Below are 25980 nucleotides of genomic sequence, written 5' to 3'. Positions count from 1 at the left end.
AGATCTAGTGTACTGGTGATCGCTGGTCGGCGTGGACTCGGAAGGCCAAAGTTCCTGTTTCCACCTTATCTCTAAACCAAACTAAACCAAACTAAACCGGCCCTGACCTCGTGAGCTCTAAAGTGTATGAATGATACTACCTACAAGTGTGTGTTCACACTTAACCAGTAACTCACACGTATAAATCAGGGCTATTTTCACAGACAGGAAAGCTACCGACTTTTCAGCACATCCTGCTTGCAAGACTCTGATCTCCCTCAGAATTAAAAACTAATCTCTGCTGAATAAGCCGTGGATAGGCAAATGAGCATGTTAGTCATCAAAGGGATGATTTGATTATATAAAACGCCCCCACAACGCTGTAGATTCATCTTTTAGAGATGATACAGCATAGAAACAGGCCCTTCAGCCCACCCAACTCCACGCTGACCAACGATGACTCATACACTAGTTCTATCCTACACACTAGGGGCAATTTATAGAGGCCAATTAACCTGCAAACCTGGACATCTTTGGAATGTGGGAGGAAACCGGAGCACCCAGAGAAACCTATGCGGTCACAGGGAGAGCTTGCAAACTCTGTACAGACAGCACCCATCGTCAGGATCGAACCAGGTCTCTGGCGCTGTGAGGCAGCAACTCTACTGCTGTGTCACGGTGCCCCCCTTCGCTGCACCTTTTGTTTGTTTAATTGGACGAGCTACAAAATATTGCCAAAGGTGAAATAAAGGGAACTGGGGTAGATCGGTTTTAATGCAGTGAACTGTGATGTGGTCCATTTCTGTAGTACTAACAAGGGCAAAGCAAAAGGCATGGATTTTAACACAGAGCGGGAAGAGAGAGAGCTAAGAGTTCACATCCGCAAACGTTTGAAGAAGGAGGCTTGAAGGTTACGGAACATGTTGAACAAATCCCATGGACATTAGGTTCATAAAAAGAGAGGTTGAATTTTAAAACAAAATTATGGTAAACTTTTATGAATCACTGATTAGATCTTGTGGGATATTGTGTTGGTCTGAGATTGATTTTAAGGCCTTGCAGAGGTTAAATGCAGGTCACAACAGCGGCACGATGGCGCAGCAGTAGAGTCACTGCCTCGCAGCGCCAGGGACCTGGGTTCGATCCTGACTACAGGTGCTGTTTGTTCAGATTTTTGATTAGTACAGGTGTCAAGAGATTATGGGAAGAAGGCAGGAAAATGGGTTTAGGAAGGAGAGATAGATCAGCCATGATTGAATGGTGGAGTAGACTTGATGGGCCGAATTACCTAATTCTACCCCTATCACATATGACCTACGGAGTTTGTATGTTCTCTCCGTGACTGCGTGGGCTTTCTCCAGGAGCTCCACTTTCCTCCCACACTCCAAAGACGTACAGGTTTGCAGGATAATTGGCTTGGTAAAATTGCAAATTATTCTAGTGTGCGTCGGATAGTGTTAGTGTGCGGGGATCGTTGGTCGGTGCGGACTCAGTGGGCCAAAGGGCCGGTTTCCGCATGGCGTATCTCTAAGCTACAGTAAACTAAACTAAACGAGCTTCCAACCACAAAAGCAGTTATCCACCATCACTCTCTGTCTCCTATTGCCAATCAAGTTTTGCATTTAAAAGGACACAAAGTGCTGGAGTAACTCAGCGAGTCATGCTCTGGAGAACATGGACAGGTGATGTTTCAGGGTGTGACCCTTCTTCAGACACCTGACCCGAAATGTCACCTCTCCTTATTGTCCAGAAAAGAGTGAATAAGGGTCCCAGCCAGAAACATCACCTGTCCTTTTGTAGGATGCTGGTTTAAACTTAATATACACACAGAAAGTTGGAGTAACTCAGAGGGACAGGCAGCAAAAACATCACCTATTCCTTTTCTCCAGAGATGTTGCATGACCTGCTGAGTTACTCTAGTACTTTGTGCCCTTTTATGTAAATCGGCATCTGCGTTCCTTGTTTCAGCACTCTAGTTTTGCATCCAATTTGATAACTGGGACTAATCTTTGGATCCCACGGACTATTCTTTTGGAGCAGTCTTCCATGTGAAACCTTGTGGATGGCACATGTAATCTGTATCAGTCCGCTACTCACATCAATGTATTTAATTACTGATCATGTGTAACTGTGAATTATCATAATTACACTTCTGTTGTGTTGTATCGTTAATTGTCACACGTGTCGAGCTGTGTTTGCACACTATCCCATCAAATCAAATCAAATCATACTGTACATGAGTAAAATCAACCCATACCCAACTATAGCAGTGTAGGAAGAAACTACAGTTTAAACCGAAGATAGGCACAAAAATGCGGAGTAACTCAGCGGGTCAGGCAACATCTCTGGAGAAAAGGAATATGTGACGTTTCGGGTCGACACCCTTCTTCAGTCTGAGGTACAGTGAAAATTTTTGTTTTGCATGCTATCCAAACAGATCAGAAATACCGCACATAGATGCAATCAGTTCAAATCAAGTACAATAGTTTTGTTTAGTTTAACATCACACTGTACCAAGCTTTTTGTTGCATGCTCTCTAGTCAGCATTCTCAGTTCTCAGCATTGTGGTGCACCAGTTCCACAGACAACGTGCAATGAAGTAGAGGTGGATCGGACAGGCCGGGTCACGAAACGTCACCTATGCATGTTCTCCAGGGATGCCGCCTGACCTGCTGAGGTACTCCAATCCTTTGTGTCTTTCTCTGTCATGTTTGTATGCAGCGTGATTATATTCATGAATAGTGTGATTTAGTTTTAATTGGATAGAACAGAAACAAAAGCTTTTCACTGTAAATTATGTGTGACAATAGTAGACCAATACCTATACGTCTTGAGGGCCTGAGTTATATGGAGAGGATGAGCAGGCTAGGACTTTATTCCTTGGAGTGCAGGAGGCTGAGGGGCGATTTATAGATGTGTACAAAATCATGACAGGAATAGATCGGGTAAATGCACAGAGACTTTTGCCCAGAGTAGGGGAATCGAAAACCAGAGGTCATAGGTTTAAGGTGATGGGGAAAGATTGAATAAGAACCTGAGGGACAACATTTGTACACAAAGGGTTGTGGCTGTATGGAACGGGCTGCTGAAGGAGGTAGTTGCGGCAGGTACTATCACAACATTTAAGAGACATTTAGACAGGTACATGGATAGGATAGGTTTAGAGGGATATGGGCCAAGCACAGGTAGGTGGGGCTAGTGTAGATGGGCATATTGGTCGCCCGTGAGCAAGTTGGGGTGAAGGACCTGTTTCCAAACTATGTCCTCTATGACACCTTATGCAAAGCCAAAACATTGTCTGGGTTACTGAATAACCATCTGAGCTCAGAACTAAAACTACTGACCTTACAGACTCTTTATTTAAATGGAGAGTGAAGGTTTATTTTGGTAGAGAGGCAGGCAAGCACGCGGCGTCACTAGCTACAATACTTCTTGTTAATGTTTAAGCCAACCCAGGTGTAACAATAACACTTTAGTTTAGTTCAGAGATACAGCGTGGAAACAGGCTCTTCGGCCCAACGAGTCTGCACCGATCAATACACCCATATACTAGTTCTACCCTACACACTAGGGACAATTTACAGAAGCCATTTAACTGTAAACCTGCACGTCTTTGGGGTTGGGAGGAAACCGGTGCACCCGGAGAAAACCCACGCGGTCACGGGGAGAACGTACAAACTCCGTACAGGCGGCACCCGCAGTCAGGATCAAACCTGGGTCTCTGACGCTGTGAGGCAGCAACTCTATCGCTGCACCACCATGCCGCCCATTCCCCGTTTCCCATGTCCGTGCCTGTTTGATTTGATAGCAGGACATGATCTACCAGAGTAACAAGGGATGGAGGACCCAGATACAGGAGACTGACATCTGTTTACAGAGGTTCGACTGTTGAAAAGGTTTATGGAATGGAATGTTTTCAGATGCATTATTTACATTGCCAGAGGCACATTGTGGCATTTCTTGATGTAATCCTGCTCTTTGGGCAGCTCGTGTTAAGAACTGCCTCTCCCTCTTCCCTCTCCCCCTACATATCTTCTCCCATGAATAGAACCTGGCTCATCCCCAACAGATTAGTGAATCAGTCAGATGTTTATGCCAGCAAGGAAAACAAAATCGTCTCTTTTACAAAAGAACTGTTTGGGTCAGTTTCAGCAACTTGCACTGGTATCGATTTCGTAACAAGAGTATGAATCATTAATTCTGGCAGGCCATTCTGCCTTGAGCTGTGCTGGCTCTTTCTTTAGACTTTAGAGTTTAAATTTTAGACTTACAGAAACAGCACGGAAACGGGCTCTTTGGCCCACCGAGTCTGCACCAACCAGCGATCACCCCATACACTAACACTATCCTATACACCAGGGACAATTTACAATTTTACAGAAACCAATTAACCTGCAAACCTGTATGTCTTTGGAATGTGGGAGTAAACTGGAGCACCCAGAAAAACCCATGATATTAATGGATAAATGTGCAAACTCCGTAGTTAGGATCGAACCCAGGTCTCTGACACTGTAAGGCAGCAACTCTACCGCTGCGCCACTAAAAGAGCTCTTGCTCTTGCAAAAGCTGTCACTTCTTTAACATTGTCCATTCCCCCATGACATTTTGAGCCTGCTTCATCTTGTATACTCTGGAGTTTAGAAGGATGAGAGGGTATCTTATTGAAACATATAAGATTATTAAGGGTTTGGACATTCTAGAGGCAGGAAACATGTTCCCAATGCTGGGGGAGTCCAGAACCACGGGCCACTGTTTAAGAATAAGGTGTAAGCCATTTCGAACGGAGATGAGGAAACACTTTTTCACACAGAGTTGTGTGTCTGTGGAATTCTCTGCCTCAGAGGGCGGTGGAAGCCTATTCTCTGGATACTTTCAAGAGAGAGCTAGATAGGGTTCTTAAAGATAGCAGAGTCCGAGGATATGGGGAGAAGGCAGGAACGGGGTACTGATTGGGGATGATCAGCCATGATCACATTGAATGGTGGTGCTGGCTCAAAGAGCCGAATGGCCTACTGCTGCACCTATTGTCTATTATGTCCTTCTCTCTCCATGGATCCTGCCTGACATGTGGAGTACCTTCAGCAGCCTCTGTTTTCATTCACTCCCCCTCCATTATCGGACTTCTAAACAGTCCTACCATAAACCAGGATGGAATCCCGATCTTCCAACCTTCCTCATTGTACATTGGACTTTTTCTCTGGAACGGCTAAGCTACAACCCTGCAAAACTACAGTATATTCTACACTGGTATATTTCTCTTTGCTCTACCTGTTATCCTTGTGTATGGCTCTATTATATCCATGTTAACTGATTTAATTGGATAGCACACAAACAAACGCCTTTCACTGCAGCTCTGTAAACAATGACAACAATAAAACAATGAAGTATTGGTGACCTTGACATTTCAGTCCGTTGAAATTCCACACATCCTCTTCACGTGCCAGATTCGAACCAGGAATTAAACATTAAATAGTTAAGTCACAGCTTGAGTTGCACAAGGCAGTTCTCAAGAACTTGTGACAAAGAACGTTGGCCTGCTAGTTTCACTGGTTGTGTCTCTTCGTTATCACCTCCTCCACAGCCAACAATGAACCTTTGTGGGCTCCTTGGCCATCGGTGCAGACTCTGATTTGTTCTGTACCATTTTATACCTTTAGTTTTCCTCTCCCTTGACTCTCAATCTGAAGAAAGGTCTCGACCCAAAACATCACCTATTCCTTTTCTCCAGTGATGCTGCCTGACCCACCGAATTACTCCAACATTTTGTGCGTATTTTCGGTATTACGTTTTGAGACATAGATTTTAATTCCATAGATGAGCGTATCTTCACTTATTATCAAAGGCATATTTTTGCGCTGCTTTTAAAAATTCATTGCAAACCAGCCTAAATAGTTGTGTGCTATTCTGCATTCATAATGTGAAAACAGATGAGTTTTTAGGTGCCTGGAGGTGTTTTAAGTAGGCTCAACATTTTATGTAGCTTCTGAATACATTGAATCAAGGCTGCAATGGATTATTCCAAGCCAGCTGCTAATGTTGTTAAATCGACAGTGTGAAACTGAGGAGAAATTCAAAGCTCATGGTTTTACCATTTGTGGCAATAGTGAACCACCACACGCCTGTACTCTGGAAAGACGCAGAGTGCTGGAGTAACTGAATGGGTCAGGCAGCATCTTTGGAGAACACGGATAGGTGATGTTTTGGGTCGGGACCCATCTTCACCGAATGTGGACAGGTGGGACGAATGTAGATGGGGCATTTTGGTCGGCATGGGCAAGTTGGGCTGAAGGTCCTGTATCCCTGAATGACTCTATGACTCTAACATCCTCGTAAATTTCCTCTGCACCCTGCAGTGGGATTACTGTTGAATGTCAACGGCTAGACTTTAGACTTAAGAGATACAGCGTGGAAACAGGCCCTTCGGCCCACCAAGTCCATGCCGACCAGCGATCTACACTAGCAATATCCTACAAACTAGAGACAATTTACAATCATCAGAAGCCAATTAACCTACAAACCTGCATGTCTGGAATGTGGGAGGAATCCAGAGCACCCGGAGAAATCCCACGCAGTCACAGGGAGCATGTTCAACCTCTGTACAGACAGCACCCGTAGTCAGGATTGAACCCGGGACAGCAACTCTACGGCTGCGCCAGTGTGCTGCCCCAGTTGGAGGTTAGACACTTACAGGAGATGACCACTGCCTGCCATTTGTAGGGGGTGACTGTGTCTCTGTTGTCCAGGTCTTGCAGCATCCAGGCCTGGATTGCTTCATTATCCGACGATTTGCAAAGCGGATCCGAAACTTGTCCAGTCATCAGAGAACTTCCCCACAACTGACCTTGTGACTAAAGAACGGTTGTCCAGCTAAAAACAACCTGCTGGAAGATCTCAGTGGAGGCAGAGGGACGGTCGAGACTGTGTATCAGAGTCTCCTGCCTCCACAGATGCTGCCTTACCTTCTGTGGCCACAGGGTCAGCTGAGGGAGGTGCCCCCTGTGGCACAAAGGCTGAAGATGACTGGGCGAGGAGAGGGACGCTGAAGCTGGGAATTTGAAAATGCCACCAAAACATGGCGACTCTTATATATGGACTCAGTGGACTCATTCTATACATTCTGTACTAATCTGGGATTATATTTATGTGTGGCAATAATCTTACTGATCTGTATGCAAAAAAAGAATTTCCCTGTACCTTGGCACATGTGATGATAAAGAACAACTGAACCATCTGCACTCTCTTGTGACAGACACAAAGTGCTGGAGTAATTCTGGGCGTCAGGCAGCATCTCTGGAGAAAATAAATGGGTGACGTTTCGGGTTGGGACCCTTCTTCAGACTGAAAGTAGGGGGTGGAGGAGGGAAATGAAGAGCAGGAGGCGAGGAAAGACCAGGACAAATCAGGGGCCGGCAATATGTGAGCTGAGGCGGGCTAGGGGAAGGTGTGATCTCCAGAGGGAAACGATGTGGTGAACTGTGGAAGTGGTAAACCAGCCATCTTTGGTATAAACCAGCATGTGCAATTCTTTATTTCTGCATTCTCTTGTGCCTCTTGTTGCAAACTTCTCCTGGTCTAGTTTAGTTTAGTTTGGAGATACCTTGTGGAAAAACAGGCCCTTCGGCCCACCGAGTCCACGCCGACCAGCGATCCCCGCACATTAACACTAGGGACAATTTTTTTTAACCACGCCAAGAACGTACAAACTCCGTACAGACAGCACCAGTGGTCAGGATCGAACCCAGGTCACTGTGTAAAGCGGCAACTCTATCGCTGCGCCTGGTCTTATGAAAATAAGGAGGAATCGCTTGGGTAGCATGTGGATAGCATGTGGTTCAAGACCCTGGGGATAGGCGCCAACGCAACAAAATGGCCAACTGCAACAGCAACACACTCCTCAAACCAACGGCCAGAGACAGCTTCACCTGTGGAAGCTGTGGGAAGGTTTGACGTCAAGATGGGCCTAGTCAGCCGTGCAGGAAATACAACCACAGATGAAACATACCCGTCTACAAGCAGGGCAACGTCAAAGCTGCACCATCATCTCTCACAGATGGACACAAAACGCTAAAGTAACTCAGCGGGACAGGCAGCATCTCTGGATAGAAGGAATGGGTGACGTTTCGGGTCGAGACCCTTCTTTAGACTGAGAGTCGGATTCAGAGTCTCTTCCGCTGAGTTTCTCAAGCACTTTTGTCTACCTTCGCTGACTTACTCCAGTACTTTGTGTCTAATCATATTTTGGTTGGTGCTAGGTACTTGATAAACAAATGCCAGCCCTGTTTTATAGGCCTCCCTCCAAGAGGCAGAAGCTGAAAACTTCAAAGGCTTTATTGAAGCTGAGAGAAAACTTCTGCTTGCACGGAGCTACGAGGTTGGCACTTGGCCAAATTGCCCAGCAGGTAAATTAATTTTGATGGCTGATACTGCACGAACCTCACCTGAACTTGAATCATTGAGTCACACAGCACAGTCGGGAGCCATTTGCTCCACAGTCTGTGCCAGCTCTATCAAAGATGCAGTTTAGTTATTCCCAATCCCCATTTCTCCACTCGATCAACCCTGATTCAATTCAAATTTGATCCAATTCCCCTTAAATATTTTCACCCATTTATCAGGCTGCACAGTCCAAACCCCAAACCCTCTTTGAGCCGAAAAGGGTACAAACCCTCCTCCTTTCACCTCCGCACCCCCCCCCCCCCTTTTCCCCCTCCCCTCCGCCCCACCTAGACACACACCTATTTCTCCCCTCTACCTACATTCATTCCTCTGGCTTCACAATCCGCAACTTCTCAGCCCTTTTAGTTTAGTTTAGAGATACAGCATGGAAACAGGCCCTTTGGCCCACTGAGTCCATGCCAATAATTGATCACCAGTTCACACTAGTTCTATGTTATCCTACTTTCTTATCAACTCGCTGGGGCCAATTTACAGAGGGCCAATTAACCTACTTTGGGATGTGAGCGGAAGCCAGAGCACCTGGAGGAAACCTACACAGTCACGGAAAACGTGCAAACTCCACACACAGACAGTACCCGAGGTCAGGATCGAACCTGGCATTGAATCAATTGAATGGGCAAGTTGGGCTGAAGGGCCTGTGTCCGTGCTGCTAAGAAAATTCCTGAGTCTTAAAAACACATCAGTGTAGCCATTCAGCATTTAAGTAAGGTTTTTGCAGAGGGCACAGTGGTAGAGTTGCTGTCTCAGAGCCCGAGATCCGGGTTTGATCCTGACTACAGGTGCTGTCCGTACGCAGTTTGTATGTTCTCCTTGTGACTATGTGGGTTTTCTCCGGGTGTGCCGGTTTCCCACTACACTCCAAAGACATCAGGTTTGTAGATTGAATGGCTTCAGTAAGGTGTAAAAAAATGGGCATAAGGTGTGGCTTAATGTACGGGGGCAATTGGTGCTGTGGCCATTAACCTCTAAGGGGGGATGATTACTGGTCGGTGCAGACTCGGTGGGCTACACTGTATCTCTAAATTCCAAAGTCTAAAATCTAAAATAAAGACCCTTTGTCTTGGAAATATGTGGAAAGACTATTGGAAATAGATGGCTATCTGAGCATATCCGGACAAGGGGTCACAGTTTAAGGATAAAGGGGAAATCCTTTAGGACCGAGATGAGAAAAACATTTTTCACGCAGAGAGTGGTGAGTCTCTGGAACTCTCTGCCACAGAAGGTAGTTGAGGCCAGTTCATTGGCTATATTTAAGAGGGAGTTAGATGTGGCCCTTGTGGCCACAAAAGGGATCAGGGGGTATGAAGAGAAGGCAGGTACAGGATACTGAGTTGGATGATCAGCCATGATCATATTGAATGGCGGTGCAGGCTCGAAGAGCCGAATGGCCTACTCCTGCACCTATTTTCTATGTTCTATGTTTCTATATTTAGCAAAGTTGAAAGATGCTGCACTTTGTGTCTGTCCAAACTTAACTAAAGATGGTTGTGGGATCTCTGGATTCCATCCACATTACGAATGCCCCAGCTTTGTCTCATTCTGTAAAATAAGCCTGTTTCCGAGCTCTCGCTCCCGACTCGGGTTTCTGCAACTTGGGCATAACAGTGGAAGCGTGAAGTGAGTCTCAGCTGCTCCCAAGGCAGCTGCTTCTCTGCAGGAACGCCATGCTCGGAATGTGGGATTGACGGGGAAAGTCCCACACTCACTCCATCGTCTTTCCAGTGGGGGAGGCTCATCGTTCTCATGTCCATAAATTCATGTCATAGGAGTGGAATTGGGCCATTCGACCCATCAGGCCCACTCCACCATTAGATCATGGCTGATCTGTTTTTCCCTCTCAATCCCATTCTCCTGCCTTCACCGCATAAATTTAGACATTAGAGATCCAACGCAGAAACAGACCCTTCATCCCACCGAGTCTGCACTGACCAGCGATCCCCGCACGCTAGCACTATCCTTCACACTAGGATTAATTTACAACTTTTTAATGAAGCCAATTAACCTACAAACCTGCACACTTTGGAGTGAAGAAATCGGAGCACCAGGACATAACCCACACAGTCACAGAGAGAACGTACATAATCCATACAGACAGCACCCATAGTCAGGATCGAACCCCGGTCTCTGGCGCTGTGAGGCAGCAACTCTATCACTGCACCAATGTCCTGCCCTTGTAACCTTTGACACCCTTACTAATCAAGAACCTATCCATCTCTGTTTTAAGAATACCAAATGTGTTGGCCTACACAGCCAACTATGGTGATGAATTCTACAGATTCACCACCCTCTGGCTAAAGAAATCCCTCCTCCTTTCTAAAGGTACGTCCTTTTATTCTGAGACTATGCTCTCTAGTCCTAGATTCTCCCGCTAATGGAAATATCCTCTCCACATCCACTCTATCCAGTACTTTCACTATTTGGTAAGTTTCAATGAGGTCCACCCTCAACCTTCTAAACTCCAGCAAATACAGGCCCAGTGCCTTCAAACGCTCATTATATGTTCTCCCCATCCACCATGTCCTCCTCCAACAAGGCAAAGCTCTGGACATAAGGACACAGGCCACAAGGACACAGGAACAGGAGTAGGCAACTCGGCCCCTCAAGATGGGCCCATCATTCAATGTGGTCCAAAAAGAAAAACACTGAGTGCTGGAGTAACTCATCGAGTCAGGCAGCATCTCTGGAGAATGAGGACAGGTGATGTTTCAAGTCAGGAACCTTCTGTAACAAGTAGTTTATCTTTTTTGTTAAACCAGCATCTGCAGTTCCTTGTGTCTGTATTTAAAAATTATAGCACAGTGGCGCAGTGGTAGAGTTGCTGACTTACAGAGCCAAAGACCCAGGCTCGATCCTGACTTTGGGTTCTGTCTATGTGGAGTTTGTATATTCTCCTCGTGACCTGTGTGGGTTTCTCTGGGTGCTCCGGTTCCCCCCAAACACGTACAGGTTTATAGGCTAATTGGCTTGGTAAAATTGTAAATTGTCCCTAGTGTGTGTAGGATAGTGCCAGTGGATCGATCGCTGGGCGGTGTGGAATCGGTGGGCCGAAGGCGGACTCACTGTTTCCGCTCTGTATCTCTAAACTAAACTAAGCTAAACAAACATTTCCGTGACTGTAAGACTCTCAGACTCCATGACATTCTCTATAGTGTTTTGGTTTTCAATGGAAATGCAGGGCTGTCCCTTTCACCTTGCAACCCCGGAGGTCCAGCAGAAAGACAAAATGCTGAAAGGCTGATGAGGCAGTGTGTTGAAAGACCCACCCAGTAATTCAGGTTTTGCCAGGTTATGAGATTAAAACAAAGCAATAACATGATTATCTTATCAATGGTAGCTCACAAACTCATGCTGCCACGATCAGGAGGCCTGTTGAATATGATCTTGTTGCACAGGTGGTTGGAGGAATTTTACTAAAACAGGAATGTCTAGAACAGTCCCTTTGCCAATCCTTTGTTTCGTGAGCATGCGAGATTTGTTCACATGGTAGTATTTCTGGTTTGTTCATGCACATCGCCATGTTTCAGATTCTGAGTTCAGGCTTTTAAATAAATACTGGTGCCTCTTTTCATGTTCATGTTTCATGTTCCCAAATTGAGAGTGGCACAAAGGTGGCACATTGACACAGCTGTAACGTTGCTACCTCACAGCGCCGAGACCAGGGTTCGATCCTGACTACAGGTGCTGTCTGTAAAAAGTTTGTACGTTCTCCCTGTAACCGCGTGGGTTTTCTCCGGGTGCTCCGGTTTCCTCTCACACTCCAAAGTAGGATGATTGGCTTTGGTAAAAGTTGTAAATTGTCCCTAGTGTGTAGGATAGTGCAAGTGTACGGGCATTGCTGGTCGGCGAGGGCTCAGTGGAACGAACGGCCTGCTTCCGTGCTGTATCTCTAAACTAAACTAAACTAAACCAAACTAAACTAAGAGTGCAAGTTTCTGCACACACACTATCCTAAGTATCAAGTGCTGTCTGCGGAGGGCACTCAGCATCGCCAAGGACTGCTCTCACCCCAACCATGGACTGTTTAACCTCCTACCATCCGGGAGGCGCTACAGGTCTCTCCGTTGCCGAGCCAGCAGGTCGAGGAACAGCTTCTTTCCGGCGGCTGTCACTCTACTCAACAACGTACCTCGGTGACTGCCAATCACCACCCCCCCCCCCCCGGACACTTATTATTATTTATTCAAATCGTTTGCTATGTCGCTCTTCCAGGGAGATGCTAAATGCATTTCGTTGTCTCTGTACTGTACACTGACAATGACAATTAAAATTGAATCTGAATCTGAATCTGAATCTGAAGTCAGCAGTGAAGAGAAGAAACAAGGAACTGCAGATGCTGGATTATACCAAAGATTAAGACAAAGTGCTGGAGTCAGGCATCAATCATCTCTGAAGAAAAAGGATGGGTGATGTTTCAGGTCAGGACCTGATGGGCTTCAGAGTCTGAAGAAGGGTCCCATCCTTTTTCTCCAGACATACTGCCTGACCCATTGAGTTACTCCAGCACTTTGCGTCTTTCAAAGAGTCAAGAGTGTTTAATTGTCATATGTACCGAAACCGAACAATGGAATTCTTACTTGCAGCAGCACATCAGGTCTGTAAACACACTAACCCAAGGGACCACAGCTCCAGTGAGAGCAAGACCATGGCATCTCTTCTGCGTTTGGTTAGTGGAAGTCTCAGGATAATGCCTGCAGCACCAATTGTGCAAATAAACACGAGTCGGACGTCAATAGATTCTAACTGCAATGGAGAGTGCCTTAGTGCCAAGAGAGGGTGCAACACAGAGGGTGATGGGTGTATGGAACGAGATGCCAGAGGGGGTCGGTGAGACAGGTACTATAACAGCATTTACAAGGCACCTGGACAGGTACATGGGTAGATAAGGATTAGAGGAGTGTGAGCCAAATGCAGGCAGGTGGGACTGGCTTTGATGGAGATCTTAGTTTAGTTTAATTTAGAGATGCAGCAGTGAAATAGGCCTTTCGACATAACTCGTTCATGCCAACCAAGATTCCTCATCTAAGCCAGTCCCATTGACCAGCAATTGACTCATAACCCTCTGAATCTTTCCTCTAAGAAAGTTTAAACAAAATGTGCGGGACAAGTTTATTTTCACAGAGGATGGTGGGTGCCTGGAACGCGCTGTCAGGGGTGGCGGTGGAAGCAAATACAATAGTGGTGCTTAAGAGGCTTTTAGATACGCACTTGGATCTACAGGGAGTGGAGGGATATGGAGCATGTGCAGGCAGAAGAAACTAGTTTAACTTGGCATCTTGTTCGGCACGGACATTGTGGGCTGGAGTGTCCCTTCTTGTGCCCATACTGTTGTATGTTTTAGAGGAAGAATGGTTTATTGATGGGATGAGGGGGATGAGAGAGTGAGGAGTTGAGTTTTTGAGTTGATTTGAGGTTGGTTTATGGTCACTTGTAGCGAGGTTCAGTGAAAATCTTTTGTTGCGTGCTAACCAGCCAGCGGAAAGACAATTCATGATTGCAATCGAGCCGTCTACAGTGCACAGCTGTCGGAGTAGAGATTTAAAAGAGTGGAGTGATTGTAATGCGTGATTGAAGAGCCACTTCTGTGACTAGCACACAAAGACTGGCCTGGGGTGAGCTCCATCTTGGATCTTATGTGTGTTGAGAATAATTCCCACTGGGGACCAACTGGAGCCAAAGTCCTGTTTCTGTGCTCTATTGCTATTTACTCTATTATCGTACCTGGACAAAGGAACCAGGAGAGTCATGGGTCATGATAAAATTCTAATCCTAATATGCAACCAGCTAAGACGATTCACCTACCACCACACTCATAATGAATTATTGCCTTCATATGTTCACATGGAAGGGATGTATAAATTACAAAAACCTAATGTTGTTGAGCTCTTAACATATAAATACTGCAGGAATTCCAGAGTAAATCGCATGATTTGACACTATTTGGATTTCAATGTGAAGAATTTAACATTTGCCAGCTATTTAAAGGAGCATTCTTTCCCAGAGCAAACTAAAAATACATGGAATGCCTTACAATATCTGTAATGTGCAGGGTTCGAAGTTAGGCTCTGCTTGATTTGAGTTAAGTTTAGTTTAGAGATGCAGCCTGGAAACAGGCCCTTCGGCCCACTGGGTCGCCGCCGACCAGCGATCCCCGCACATTAACACTCTCCTACACACACCAGGGATAATTTACAATTTCTACCAAAGCCAATTAACCTACAAACCTGTACGTCTTTTGGAGTGTGGCAGGAAACTGGAGCTCCCAGGGAAAACCAATGAAGGTCACGGGGAAAACATACAGACTCCGTACAGACAGCACCCATGGTCAGGATCCAACCCGGGTCTCTGGCACTGTAATGCCCCTGTCCCACTTACGAAACCTGAACGGAAACCTCTGGAGACTTTGCGTCCCACCCAAGGTTTCCGTGCGGTTCCCAGAGGTTGCAGGTAGTGGAAGCAGGTAGGGAGACTGACAAAAACCTCCGGGAACTGCACGGAAACCATGGGCGGGGCGCAAAGTCTCCAGAGGTTTCCGTTCAGGTTTCCTAAGTGGGACAGGGTCATTAAGGCAGCAACTCTGCCGCTGTGCCACCGTGCCACCCAGTATAGGACAGAAAGTGCTGGAGTTACTCAGTGGGTCAAGCAGCATCTCTGGTGAACGTGGATAGGTGACATTTCAGGTCGGTGACCCCTCTGTTCCGACCCGCTGTGCCACCTATCCATAAGTTCAGAAGTCATAGGAGCATAATTAGGCCATTGAATCCCCTCCACCATTTAATCATGGCTGATCCATTTTCCCCTCTCAATCCCATTCTCCTTCCTTCTCCCCGTAATCTTTGACACCCCTACTAATCGAGAACGTATCAATGTCCCTTTTAAAAATACCTGGAGAAAACCCACGCGGTCACAGGTAGAACGTTCCAACTCCGTCTAGATATAGATATATATATAGATATAGATATGCCATTTATTGTCATTATACATGTACAATGAGATTAAAAGCAGCTCGTACTCAGTGCATACATATAATTTAGTACAAAAAACAAGAAACAGAAAACAAAAACAAAAGGGAGAGGGGGGGGGATAGGTGCACAATTCTGCGGCGCTATATACATATCTATAAAGGCAAAATGGTGAAGGATGAATAGGTAGTATTCTTAGGCAGATGTTTAAAGATTATATTAAATATTAAAAATGTTTTTAAAAAATATAAAAAATTACAGTTATAATACACATTACAGTTCCAAATTTCAGTACGTGGATAGAATAGATGGAAGTCTGGGTGTTGGGCTGTGAAGTCAGTGCATGTGTGAATTAAGAGTAGTTATGACTTTTGGAAAACAACTATTCCTGAGTCTATTTGTCCTAGATTTGATGCACCTATAGCGCCTTCCAGAGGGCAGCACGTCGAACAGTCCAAACGCAGGATGGGAGCTGTCCTTGATGATATTCTTTGCCCTGCTAAGGCAGCGGGAGGTGTAAATATCTAGATAACACCCATAGTCAAGATTGAACCCGTGCTTTGGAGAGAGAGAGAGAGATAGTGGGGAGAAAGAGAGGGAGAGGGAGAGAGAAGGAGTGGGAGAGGGAGAAGTGGGAGAGGGAAAGAGAGAAGAGAGCGGAGAATGAGGAAGGGAGAGAGTGAGAGATAAGAGGAAGGGAGAGAGGGAAGAAAGTGGAAATTAGTGCACACCGTCTGGGTGAACCTGATTCAGTTTGAGCCGTCTTTGCTGAATAGATCTGATATTGATTCCCATTTACTTTATATAGCCATTGAAATCAATGCTATTCGAGATGAATGACCAGGGTTACAGTGCTCAGCCTTCACGGACCAGTGGGTTCAAACTGGTGTTTAAGAGGGAACTGCAGATGCTGGAGAATCGAAGGTTACACAAAAAAGCTGGAGAAACTCAGCGGGTGCAGCAGCATCTATGGAGCGAAGGAAATAGGCAACGTTTCGGGCCGAAACCCTTCTTCAGACTGATCGGGGGCGGGGGTGGGTGGGGACAAGAAAGGGAAAAGGAGGAGGAGCCCGAAGGCTGGGGGATGGGAGGAGACAGCAGGGGGGCTGAGGGAGGGTAGGAGACAGCAAGGACTAACAAAATTGGGAGAATTCGATGTTCATGCCCCCGGGGTGCAGACTCCCCAAACGGAATATGAGGTGCTGTTCCTCCAAACTGTTCCTCACAAACTGGTGCTGTGGTGAGCTCTGGTGACACCCAGAGGTAAACGGACGAATAGCAGGCAGTCTGGACTGATTCCTGCTCCGAATGAAAGCCACTTGTTCCCACATTCAAATAACACATCTCCAACATAAAACACCTGGTCACGTCACAGGCAACCGTTCAACGGTTCTCTATTATCATGTGCACCAAGGTACAGTGAAATTAATTTTTTGCATAAAGGTCGGTGAGATTATTGTAGCAATGTTACAAAATTTTGAGATTTAAAAAAGCAAGTCTGCAATTTATCCCATCAGATAAAGCATAACAATAAGTTTAATTTGACACCTAATTCACTTTCATATCTCAAGTAATAAAAAAAGTTATGGCCATTTTCATACTCGGAAATTAGCATCTTGTTCCCTATTGATTTTCTATGGACATAACAAAAAAGCTGTGATCATGGACAGTCAAAAGCCCATAACCTTCTTAAAAATTAAGAGAACTGAATGGAATTTTCAGTTATCATAGATTGAACCATTCTGAAACAAATATAAAATAATCTTACTTGGATGACCTGAAATTAAAGCATATAATTAGTTAGTTACCCAATTGTAGCTAATTTCAAACTTCAATTACTAGATCTAAACTTCTATCCATTTCTTAATAAATGATTAACATTTTTAAATAGCCTAAGTGTCCAAATAATATTCACAAATAATTCACAATAAAACATGATTTTTAAATCTCATTTACATCAATTTATAGGCCAAATGGAAGGAATTTAGTGTCCAATTGCTGTAAATTAAAGTCCATTTAAATCAGCTTTCTAGTGGGTTCCTGTGAACGCGCTGGTTTAGAACGTTCACATTGCAGTGGATTTGTGCCCTCAAACGCCCAGAAAAACACTGCGGGATATAAAAAGCCCAAAATGAGCTACTCGCTATAGTAAACTTTATATACAGGGTTCTTAAGAAGCCCCTTTTAATGTAAAAATAAGGTACATACCTTTAATTGTTTGCTTTATAAAACCCTGGGGCTGCGAGAGGTCGCGGGTTTAGAGAGTGATTTTTAAACTACTGTAACTATTATACAAGGCCATAAAAACTAATAATACCTTTTGCGACGGGGTCTATCAGCGATTTTCCGTTAATGATTTACTAGGCTGAACATTTTCGATTGCAACAGCCTAGTAAAAATCGCGTTTTAAACCCGCCCCCTCTAAACAGCGCCAAAATCGCGCACACGGGGTGGGGCAGATACTCAGCCATGATTCAGGGAGGTTTTGTAACATACCTAATTATTGCTGTACACAAATACGATCCCTGATTAAGTACAGAATGCATAGAAACAGCCCACTGCGTCCAAATGCAAGAGTCGGCAGGTTTTAGTGCCATTTTCACGGTCCTAGCCAAAGATACTAGAGGAGCAAGATGCGCCACTCAGCGAAAAAAGCGTAGTATCACATGTGTGATTGTCGACGCCATTTTACTGGTCTGTCTCGACCATGGCGTCTACAACTAAATCTTCATCTTACTGCTCTGCTATCAATTGCTCTAATCATCAAAGTAGACGACTCGACCTGTCTTTCTTTAGGTTCCCCAATAATCTTTGGTCCTAGCTACAGCTGGCCGTAAAGGCCCGTTGCAGCCATCGCCTCCATCCCGCCAGCCGTTGTCTCTCTCCTCACCCGGCCACCTTCAACCTTCGCGCTCCCGGAAGGCCGCCAGCAGCCGACCTTGAGGGCGCGGAAGGTCAGACCGCCCGGTTCCTTCATACCGGCCCTTTGTCCGGCATCCGCTGCCGTCGCCGACTCCCTCCACTCTCTGGTTCCCGGTTTTTGTGGAATGAGCAGGAGACGAGCCTCGGACGAGCCCCCCATCCCAGGAGCGTTCCCGGTTCTGTGGTGGGCAAGCCAGGCATGGTAGCGGTGTGCGACCCATCAGCAGCTTCAGTGCTAACTGCTCCTTATAAAGAGCTAGAGTTGGCCTGATGATTCCTGCAACCCGATGGAATCCCTTCACCCAAAGCAGCTCGTGTGCAGAGTACATCTCACTTTACTTTTACTGAACTTCTTCATTCATCAATTCAGCGCGATGCAACTCTATAGGACTTCATGATGCAGCTCTCCAGCACTTTGGTTAAGCCGTATTTGGAGTAATGTGTGCAGTTCTGGTCGACCCATTACAGGAAAGATGTGGAGGCTTTGGAAACAGTGGAGAGGAGGTTTATCAGAATGACACCTGGATTAGATTGCGGTGCAGTGGAACAGTGGTAGAGTTGCTGCCTTACAGCGCCAGAGACCCGGGTTCGATCCTAACTACGGGTGTTGTCTGTACGCAGTTTGTATGTTCTCCCTGTGTGGATTTACTCCGGGTGCTCCGGTTTCCAAAGACTTAAATGTTTGTAGGTTAATTGGCTTCTGTAAATTGTTCTTAGTGGGAAGGATTTAATAGGCTTCGATATCAATAGGCTTTGATAAGTTGTAAAAATTGTCCCTAGTGTGTGTTAAGAGTCAAGAGTGTTTTATTGTCATACTAGACCAAGTGGGACCCGTTGGGTCCCCCCCTCCCTCAACGGGCGGTTGCAGGGTGGGGGGGGGGGGGGGGGGGGGGTGGGCCTGCGGCGTCACACACACACTAACCGCCCCCACACACACACACACACACACACACACACACACACACACACACACACACACACACACACACACACACACTCCAACCTTGATACTATATTAATATTATTCATTAGCTCCTTTTACCCCATCCCTGCCACTCATGCATAGACCCCCTCACAGGATGGAGGAGGAAGGGGGGTGATGTCACTCACTGCACGTGGAACATAGCGCAGCAGGCCGCAACGAGCAGAGCCATTGTGATATCATCAGTGAGACCATCTCGTTTATTTTCCGTTATTTGAAATTTGTTGAACATTTTCATAAATAACTCGAGAAATAATGCATGAAATTTTCAGATAAGGTGATTTTTAACATCATGGCGTAAACTTCTATTGGAATATGTCAAAATTTCACCGTTAGCGCATCGTGTTTTCGAGGAGATGTGAAACGCACACGAGCATCACACACACACACAAATACACACACATCCAAGATCAGAGTTTTATAAGTATAAAGATGTCCCGGATGGGACAATGAAATTCTTACTTGCTGCAGCACAACAGAATATGTGAACATGTAAACATAGTACACAACGGGGGAAGAGAAAAAAAGAAAAAGTTCAATAAATAACAAATATAGTACAAATAACAAATAATAATATAGTCTTTTGCAGTTCAGAGCTCAAAGCTTATTCGTTGTTGTGTTGAATAGCCTGATGGTTGTAGGGAAGAAGCTGTTCCTGAACCTGGACGTTACAGTTTTCAGGCTCCTGTACCTTCTTCCTGATGGCAATGGTGAGATGAGTGTGTGGCCAGGATGGTGTGGGTCCTTGATAATTTTGGCTGCCTTTTTGAGGCAGCGACTACGATAGATCTCTTCGACAGTGGGGAGGTCAAAGCCGGTGATGGACTGGGCAGTGGTCACAACCTTTTGTAGTCTTTTTCGCTCCTGGACATTCAAGTTGCCGAACCAGGCCACGATGCAACCAGTCAGAATGCTCTCTACCGTGCACCTGTGGAAGTTTAGGAGAATCCTCTTCGACATGCCGAATCTCCGTAATCTTCTTAGGAAGTAGAGTCGCTGATGTGCCTTCTTTTTAATTGCATCGGTGTGCTGGGTCCAGGAAAGATCTTCGGAAATATGCACACCCAGGAATTTGAAGTTATTGATCCTCTCCACCATCGTCCCATTGATGTGAACAGGATTGTGGGTCCTCATCCTTCCCCAAAGTCCACAATCAGTTCCTTGGTCTTACTGATGTTGAGAGCCAGGTTGTTGTGCTGACACCATTTGGTCAGTCGGTCGATCTCACTTCTATACTCTGACTCGTCCCCATCTGTGATTCGTCCAACCACAGTGGTGTCGTCGGCGAACTTGATGATGGAGTTTGCATTATGTCCAGCTACACAGTCATGGGTATAGAGTGAGTAAAACAGGAGGCTGAGCACGCAGCCTTGAGTTGCTCCCACACTAATTGTTATTGAGGATGAAGTGGTTCCTCCAGTTCGAACAGACTGTGGTCTGTGGATGAGGAAGTCGAGGAAGCAATTGCAGAGGGATGCGCAGAGGCCCAGTTCCGTGAGCTTGGTCACCAGCTTGGAAGGGATGATGGTATTAAATGCCGAGCTGTAGTCTATAAACAACAACCTGACGTGTTTTTATTGTCCAAGTGGTCCAATGCGAGTGGAGAGCTAGTGAAACTGCATCCTCCGTTGACCTGTTGTGGCGGTATGCGAATTGTAGTGGGTCGAGGTTCTTGTCAAGGTGGGTGGTGGGTGCCTGGAACGCATTGCCAGGGGTGGTGGTGGAGGCAGACACCATAGTGGCATTTAATAGATAGACAGGCACATGGAAGTGCAGGGAATAGAGGGATATAGATCATGTACAGGCAGATGAGATCAGTTTAACTAGGCATCATGTTCGGCACAAACATTGTGGGCAGAAGGGCCCGTTCCTGTTCTGTACTGTTCTATGGCCCATATTCTTTAAATGACTTCAATTTAATTGAAGGCACAAAGTGCTGGAGAATCTCATCGGGTCAGGCAGCATCTATGAAGAACTTGGATGGGTAATGTTTCCGGTCGGGTCCTTCTTCAGACTGATTGTAGTGGGGAAGAAGGCTGGAAAAGTGATAGGTGGACACAGGTGGCAGTTGATTAGCAGATGGGTGGACACAGACCAAAGATGAAAAGAAGATAAAAGGATGTTAGATAAGGAGAGAAGAGGAAAAAGAAACAACAAATATTCAAAGTTGTGATGTTGATATCAGATCCAATAGGTGTGTAGAAAGCTCCATCTACAGGTGGAGGTTTGCAATTACAGGCATGACCGCTGCCCAAATAAGGAGCAGGTGTCCATCATTTATTCATTTTGTAATGATAAATTTAGCCTGATTCCATAATAAATGGATGATTCATTGTTACAGAGGACAAGGGGAAGATTGAGACTACACAAGAGATTGATATTTAACAAGCCTAAATTTGACCTCTGGGTTCAGTAACAGCTTCTTCCCATCAATCTTGAATACACTGCAAACACCAACTAATGAACTTTCTTGGTTGCACTCAAGACTTCGGGCTTTTGGTTTGCACTAATATTTTTGTCTTTTCTTTGCTGTATTGAACTTTTTTTTTGTTTAGTATCTACAATTATTGTGTTTACAGACCTGTTATGATGCTGCAAGTAAGAATTTCAATGTTCTGTTTTCAGTGCATATGATACGGGCGGCATGGCAACGCAGTGGTAGAGTTGCTGCCTCACAGCGCCTGAGATCCGGGTTCGACCCTAACTATGGGTGCTGTGTGTATGGAGTTTGTACGTTCTCCTGTGATCGTGTGGGCTTTCTCCGGGTGCTCCGGTTTTCTCACACACTCCAAAGACGTACAGCTTTGTTGATTAATTGGCCTCTGTAAATTGTCCCTAGTGTGTAGGCTAGTGCGGGGATAGTATGGGGATCGCTGGTTGGAACGGACGATGGGCCAAAGGACCTGTTTCCACGCTGTATATCTAAACTAAGTCAATTAAACACTCTTGACTTTTGAAACTTGAACAAAAAAGACACAAAGTGCTGGAGTAACTCAGGGGGTCAGGCAGCATCACTGGAGAACATGGATCAGTGACATTTTGGTTCAGAACCCTCTTCAGACTGCTTTAAAGGGCACAATGAGGGAAGAGAGTACAGCCAACTCCAGCTAGCTGGAATGCAATGGAATGGAATGGAATACTTTATTGAAGCAGGGTCTCGAACCAAAACGTCACCTGACCCGCATAGTCACTCCAGCACTTTGTGTAGGTATGTTGCAAAGCCTACCTGAAGCGTCGCTGAAAATCTGTCCCAGCCCGTGTGCGTGATTTTGGCGCCGTTTAGAGGGGGCGGGTTTAAAACGCGATTTTCTCTAGGCTGTTCCAATCGAAGATGTTCAGCCTAGTTAATTATTAACGAAAAATCGCTGGAAGACCCCGTTGCAAAAGCTATTATTAGTTTTAAAGGCCTTGTATAATAGTTATAGTAGTTTAAAAATCAATCTCTAAACCCGTGACCACCGGCAGCCATCAGGGTCACATAGAGCAGACAACAGAAGGTAGGCTGTTTATTTTTACATTAAAAAGAGCTTTTTAAGATCCCTTTATACAAAGTTTAATATTGCGAGTAACTAATTTTGGGCCCATTATATCCCGCAGTATTTTTCTGGGCATTTGGGGGCACAAATCTAGCGCAATGTGAACGTTCTAAACCAGCGCGTTCACAGGATCCCACTAGAAAGCTGATTTAAAATGGACTTTAATTTACAGCAATTGAACACTAAGTTCCTTCCATTTGGCCTGTAAATGAGATTTAAAAATCATGTTTTATTGTGAATTATTTATGAATATTATTTGGACACTTAGGCTATTTAAAAAATGTTAATCATTTATTAAGAAATGGATAGATGTTTAGATCTAGTAATTGAAGTTTGAAATTAGCTACAATTGGGTAACTAACTAATTTTATGCTTTAATTTCAGGTCATCCAAGTAAGATTATTTTATATTTGTTTCAGAATGGTTCAATCTACGATAACTGAAAATTTCATTCAGTTCTCTTAATTTTTAAGAAGGTTATGGGCTTTTGACTGCACACGATCACAGCTTTTTGGTTATGTCCTTAGAAAATCAATAGGGAACAAGATGCTTATTTCCGAGTATGAAAATGGCCATAACCTTTTAAATACTTGAGATATGAAAGTGAATTAGGTGTCAAATTAAACTTCTTTTTATGCTTTATCTGATGGGATAAATTGCAGACTTGATTTTTTAAATCTCAAAATTTTGTAACATTGCTACTTTGTGCGTTTTTGTGTGTAAAGCAGCATCTGCGTTCCTTTGCAAGGCACCATTCGTAAAAACAAGAGCGTTGACTTTGAACGTGGCACCAAAACATGGTACCTACTGCATGCGGCTCAGTAGATTATTCCTCTACACTTGCTGATCGGGACTGTGGTGATAATCTACTAGATTGTTTGTAAGGAAAATAATTCCACCATGTTAACAATTAACATATGTGACAATAAGAAGCACTATTGATATTGTTTGTACTCTTCGCTCTTGAATTCGGATTATAATCTCCGCAGTACCATATACCGCCACTTGGTGTCCCAAAGCACTTCAGATAGTCTGTGACTAGTCATTTAGGATAAACTGCAGTCAATTTATCAACTGCAAAATACCACAAGCTACTTGTGTGACGGTAATCAAGTTAATTTTCTACCTTCCCTGCACTTCTTTGACAGTCTCGTCATGGAATCTTTTGCATTCACTCAAAATTCGGGCCGAGATTTAATTTGATGTTTAATTTAGTTTAGTTCAGAGATACAGTCTGGAAACAGGCCCTTCGGCCCACCGTGTCCACACCAAGCAGTGCCGTCTTGTCAGCAAGAAGACATAGGGGTAGATTTAATCCATTCGGCCCATCGCGTCCACTCCGCCATTCGATCATGGAATTAGAGATGATCGGCCATGATCATGTTGAATGGCAGTGCTGGATAGAAGGGCCGAATGGCCTGGTCCTGCACCTATTTTTCTATGTTTCTATGGATGATCTATCTTTCCATCTCAACCCCATTCTCCTGCCTTCTCCTCGTAGCCATAGCCTGCACGGAGCGAGCCGCCAAGCCACTGCCCGTCTGCCACAGCCGAACTGGAAGACCAGAGAGCGGAAGGCTGGAGCTGATGATGGCGATGGGCAAGGAGTGAGGCCGGTAGGAGGGGAGAGGGAACCGGGATCCGGCCTATTGTGCCCCCGAGGTCAGACACGGGAGGTGCCCCCGGGGCACGAAGGCGGATGGGCGAGAAAAGGGACGTGGAGAGGGACGTGGCGACCAATGAAGGCGATGGCTGGAGGCCCCCTGCAGCAGCCCGGGGCTCGCCTGGACCAGGCAACGCTCAAAACAATTAGAGCGCAGATTGGACTTTGAGAATGACGCCAAAACATGCCGCCTCTTGCATGTGGGATCTGTAGACTATTTCCGTATACTTGCTAATCGAGGTTGTGATTAGGTATGACAATACTCTACTGAACTGTATGTTAGAAAATAATTTCACTGTGCTTATGCATATGTGACAATGAAGCACCATCGAAATAGCCATTGACTTGACCTCCACAGCCTTGAATTCCACTGATTCACCACCCTCTGACTAAACAAATTCCTCCTCTTCCTCTCCTTTCGAAAGGTACATTCTTTTATTCTGAGGCTATGTCCTCTGGACCTAGACTCTCCCACTAGTGGAAACATCCTCTCCACATCCACTCTATCCAGGTCTTTCACTATTCAGTATGTTTCAATAAGGTCCCCCCTCATTCTTCTGACTCCAGCGAGTACAGGCCCAGAGCCGTCAAACGCTCATCATATGTTAACCCAATCATCCCTGGGATCATTCTCGTAAACCTCCTCTGGATTCTCTGCACCGCCAGCACGTCCTTCCTTCAATATGGGACTTCATTGGCTGTAAGCCTCATAGAAGGTTCTGGAAAGGGATGTGAGTGTTGTCTCAGCAATGCATTTACGCTTTATTTCTTTGGCAGTGGCCATCACATCTGGAATGTATTTGAGGTGTCTCGTTCCTTGTGCAGCCAAACTTGCAGTCAATGTTTCCACTGAAAATCTGTCTGGCCATTCTCTCTTCACAAATCAAATCCTGAAATCGTGTGCACACACAGAGTGGTCAGCCATTTTATCATCTTAAATTAAGTAGAGCAGCAAGATTGTTTTTTAAAGTAAACATTGGTTTAGTTTGTTATTGGCGTCATCTGTACCCAGCTACAGCGGAATAAGATAGACACAAAGTGCTGGAGTAACTCAGCATCACTGGAGAAAATTAATAGGTGACATTTCTGGTCGGGACCATTCTTAAGAAAGGCTTCTCAGCTTCTTCAGCAGCTTCTTTAGCTGGGTGCCGACCCGAAACGTCACCCATCCTTTTTCTCCAGCGATGCTGCCTGACCCGCTGAGTTACTCCAGCACTTTGTCTCTATTTTTGGTATAATCCAGCATCTGCAAATGCTGGTTTAAATCGAAGGTAGACACAAAATGCTGGAGTAACTCAGTGGGTTACACTACCCTACACTCGGGTCGAGACCCTTCTTCAGTCTCGAGCAGAAACGTCACCCATTCCTTCTCTCCAGAAATGCTGCCTGTCCCACTGAGTTACTCCAGCATTTTGTGTCTATCTGCAGTTCTTTGTTTCTACAGTGGAATAACATTGTTTTGCGTACTATAGACAATAGACA

General features: G+C 45.3%; 1 long non-coding RNA gene across 1 annotated transcript in view; it reads left to right on the top strand.

Annotated features, from left to right (window-relative positions):
* The window catches only part of LOC129706352 (uncharacterized), a 51202-nt gene extending 26368 nt beyond the window's left edge, over positions 1–24834 (top strand). Inside the window, exon 2 of the long non-coding RNA XR_008725040.1 lies at positions 24337–24834. This is a non-coding gene — a long non-coding RNA (uncharacterized LOC129706352). The remainder of the gene's footprint in view (positions 1–24336) is intronic.
* The last annotated feature ends 1146 nt before the right edge of the window (positions 24835–25980 follow it).

Source organism: Leucoraja erinacea, chromosome 19 (genome assembly GCF_028641065.1).
Source record: "Leucoraja erinacea ecotype New England chromosome 19, Leri_hhj_1, whole genome shotgun sequence".
NCBI lineage: Eukaryota > Metazoa > Chordata > Chondrichthyes > Rajiformes > Rajidae > Leucoraja > Leucoraja erinaceus.
Note: the sequence above shows the minus strand (reverse complement) of the source record. Positions and strands in the feature narration are given on the sequence as shown.